The sequence below is a fragment of the Manis javanica genome, chromosome 14 (genome assembly GCF_040802235.1).
Source record: "Manis javanica isolate MJ-LG chromosome 14, MJ_LKY, whole genome shotgun sequence".
In the NCBI taxonomy this organism is placed as follows: domain Eukaryota; kingdom Metazoa; phylum Chordata; class Mammalia; order Pholidota; family Manidae; genus Manis; species Manis javanica.
This window is the reverse complement of record NC_133169.1, coordinates 12,968,304-12,972,886: the sequence shown is the minus strand read 5'-3', so window position 1 is coordinate 12,972,886 and position 4,583 is coordinate 12,968,304.

The window sequence follows — 4,583 nt, the reverse complement described above, 5'->3', positions numbered from 1 at the left end:
AAAGAAAACAAACCTTCATAAGCCAGCAAGATGAAGTTGTAATGCTACACCACCAGGGATCTGGAGTTAGCATGTCCAATTGGGCGTGATTCAACCCAACTTTCCAGAAGGCACGTTTGGAACATGAAAACGGGCTGAGAGAGCTCCTATGCTTGTGGGCGGAGGGTGCTCCCACCAGCCTGTGGCCCCACGCCACAGGGATGGGAGAAGGGAGGGGATGAAGGCTTGGCATGTCATTTCTGAAAAGCCGCCAAGGTCTGTCTCATCCCTGCAGTTCAGGTTTGTTCTTCTGCCTCATCCAACTAAATCCTCCCTCCACGGGGCTTGTAAAACCAGGGCTGTCATGCACTTTCCTCTCAAGCTGTGGGGGGGCCCTACAGTGCATGAAATCAATTGTGATCCAAGCTGATTTTGCTTAAAAATGACTCCCAATTAGTATGCAGCAACGTGGTTTAAGAGTTCCAGATCAATTAAATAGCTGCACGGTGAAAGAAATAATTTCCATGGGGCTCACTTTTTTGTCCTTCATGTGATGGGAAAAAATTATTTTTTCTTTCGCAGTTTACTCCTCTGTGAAGATATGAAATAATCTGATTGACACATTGCTTTCAAATGCAGCATTTGGGGCTTAAGGAAAATTTTTCTTTCAATTCTTCTCTGGCAGTCATTATCTATCAGACCTTGAATGAAAAAACTCACCTTGTCACCCTGCCTTCTTCCTCCGGAGAGAATGCACACATCACAAGAAACTGTGACCTAAATGTGTATATGTGTGGCCCAAGGATTAAAAAAATAACCCCAGCCCAGTATCCAGAATCCTAAAAATAACAATAGAATAGAAACAATGAGCACTTAAATATATATATATTTAATTCTGAATGTATTTTATCTTTCTCCAAAATACCTTGAAAGATCTCTATGACAATTTGCTTATTATCAAAAACTAAATACTTGTGAGTTTTTAGTATCTCACACCTAACACATCGTGAGAATTTAAGTAACACTGCTTTATGATGTCAGCACGTTCTGATTTTAATCAGTGGTCTATCCTTTCCACATTTACACTTCAGAACGGCTAGATAGAAAATGGCAATGGATATAGATGTTTATTTTGGCCTATGCTTCTTTCTTGCAGTTCTTGATAAGTGGTACTTTCTTTCTTTGGGATAAATAACCCCCTCTCCGAAATCCCAAGTTTTTCCAAAAATTCTTTCACAGAGTTTGTCTCAGACCTAATTCCACCTGGGCTGTGGCTGGCTGTCCTCTCTCCTATGCAGAAGGCAAATACTCCTTCCATCCTGTTGATGGAAATTCACCTGGGGCTCTGCAACTGATTAAAGGTGGGAGAGGTGGAGAAGGTCCAGCCCAGGAGCCGGGAGCCCCATAAATCTGGCTCCAACACTGCGATGCATTCTCTCGGCCCTTCGCTGAGATCCTTCGCTACTCTGTGTCAGTTTCCTTATCTGTGAAATGGGATGATACCACCACTCCTCTGAGGGTTTGACTGGCCCATTGCTACAGGCTAAATAGATTAATAAAGATACTGTTTTATCAGTCTGATTTTCTGCAGTTTTTCTGAACCAGTTGGAAAAACAATCTTTTCATTTAGGTTCTATTTTAGTGACATGTTAAGAACATAGAACTTCATAATTTTAAAGAACACAAATCTGTAAATTGCCAGGTTTCTACCAGGTCCATACTTAAAAAGTTCATACCTCTGGAGGTTGTAGATGATAGATTTCTATTATTATCTTATTTTTTATGGTGGTATTACTTCCAAATATTTAATTCATTGTTTTCCAGCTCTAATTTATATTTCGGATGTCTGAAGGGGGAAGGCCTGCGCTGATTTTTTTCCCTAAAAGCTAATAGTTTCCATGCCACCAGAAATGTTGAAAGTGAGGATGATTTCTCTTCACTACATTTCTCCATTGAATTGTGATGTTTCTTTTATCACATGTTGAATTCCTGTATGTAAGAATCGGTCTCCTGGGATAATGTTACTTCTTCTTTCTTTCAAATGAATCAGCATCCTACATTTTGTCTTTTGTTCCTTTAAAAACTTGCCTATCACCTGCTGTGATATTGTAACCTTCTCTAGGGTATCGGGACCGTGTCCTGTTGATTCCCTTTACTTTCATTACTTAGGTAACTCACAATATGTTGTGTGAGTTGAATTCTGACAACATATACCAAAAATATGCATAAGAATAGCAGAAAGAAGGTGCAGTAAAAAATGCTTTAACTGAAGTCAGAGTCAAGGCTGCTGGTGAGGCCCCTTGACTACTGGCCCACAGGACTGGCTAGAGGGCTCCGACACCACCTTCCAGAGCGGGCTGCCTTCTCTAGGTTGTCCTGAATAGGAGCCCATGGGAACCTAAGCCCCTGGAACCTTCCCAGTGCTCCCCATCAGACTAGACGTGACCCTCCACCCCAGCTTTTCCATTTGACTCAGAATGGAAGTTCTACTTTTAGGATACTAGGCCAAGGGCATGAGGGCGCTCAGCACAACACGGACGCCTCAATGCCACAGCAGTCATGCTTTTACCACACGGTAGGTGACTAGTGCGAGATCATCCCAAAGCCATTAAAATTAATCTTTAATCAATAGAGGTGCAGTGACAAGCTGCTGTCTAAGTCTTGGTCTGACAATCAAATCATGAGCCATTAGCTGTTGAATCTTTTGGTAGGAACTTTTCCTTCCATAAACTTATATGCCTAAGCCAGGTGTTATCTCAGAGGGGACACTTGTCACCCTTTAGGCAAAAGGCACCTTGAGCTATTAATATTAGGACCAAATTCCTTCAGCCTTTATAACCTCTGGTATAAAATGATACTACACAGCCTTGGTTCCCCTTTCAAGAAGCCTCCTTGATGTCCTAAGTCCCAGAAAGGATAATCCCTAGCAGGGTAGCTCAGGTAACACTTGGGTGCTTCTCAATTTCAGACGGGATGACCGCAAAGCAGTGCCCTGCTTGTTAAGGTCACTTGGGGTGGGCCTGAGAAAAAGTGTATCATGTCCTTGACCCCACTCCTCCGCCTTTGGAGGATGGGAAGTCCTTGAATTATCTTACAAGTACTTGAACACAGGACACTGGTATTTGAAGAAAGTGAAATGGTTTAGGAGAATTAGAGTCTAGTGGGTCTATGTTTGAATCCAGACTCTCCCATACAGAGATACTTGACTATAGCTAGTTATCTAACCTCTTTGAGCCTTGGTTTCTGTTTCCATTAAACAGAATAATGGCCATCTTACAGGGGCATTGTAGAGATCAGTCATATGTGTTTAGAGTGCCTGGCCCGTCATAAGCTCTCAATACGATGTGGCTATTATTAGGATTGGAGTAAGCAGGGTTTATTTAAAGGCTCTTGGATGGTATGGGCAGAGACCAGGGAGGATGAGTATCGAATTCTTCCCTGTGTGTTCCCTGGGACACGGCCAGAGTGAGGACACAGGACTGTATGGGCCATCAGGTTGTTCCAGTGCTGGCATCTTTCTGATACCAAGTGCAGTTGGAGGTGACAGCCATGCTGGAGAGCTGAGGCATGGCCAGGTTTAGGGTGCTCTTACTGCTCACCCACTCTGCTCCATCCACCTCTCAGGGGTTCCTTCCTACAGGAGCAATGCTGAAGGTCAAGGCTGACTACACAGTTATTGGGCAACTTCTCTATGATAACTGCCAACTTTGATGAAATGGTTGTCAAGGTCAATGTGACAGTGAGAAGAAAGCAGGTGTGGTCCCAGTTGGCTAGTGCCACCTGCCAGGGTCTCATGGACTGTTTCTTAGAGAAAAGCAAAGGGGACCTCATATCTGCATACCTTGAGCCCTGGTACCCCTCTGGGAGAAGAGTAGAGAGCTATGATTAGCCACTTGGTCTTACCTTTATGAATAGAAACTTTGGTAATGTCATCTGGGAGAAAAATAAAAACCCTGGCAGAAGAGGAGGGTATGTATTTTAAGATGACACAGTTTATATTTAGAGGCTGGGATGATGCCCCTTGGGAGGCATGAAAGAAGAGGAAGCGAGATTATAACCTAGCATCTGGCCTGGGTAAATGTCATCTCCCAAAGTGGTCATGCTCATCACAGGTGTGCACCAGAGCTGAGGACAGCACAGAGGGAGGTGGGAACCCCAGAGCTCACCCATCTCCAGATCTCCCCACTGCCCAAGGACAAGGGACAATCACCAAAGTCAAAGATGAACCAGCAAGGGACGGTGATCCAGGCCATGGTGCACATTCATGCGAAATACCTGTATGCTCACCAAGGAGTGATTTCAGGCAATGTAGACTCATAGACATCAGGGGCTCTGAGGTAGCATATTTCACCTCTGAGGTATAGATTAGTATTCTCCACTGAGGTGTCCTAAGGACTGACATCATTGCTTGAAGCAGACCTGGAAGGGTGATGTGTTAATTTGGCATACAGTTATCACCTGCTATGGAGATAGTACAATCTGTTCTTGGATCATTCTTACATTAAAATTTTATTACTGCTACCCCTAACGTTCAGTAATCCCCATAAAAACAATAGTCACCACCATCTTTTCAGCTGCTTTCTGCTTATTATCTCATTTTATTC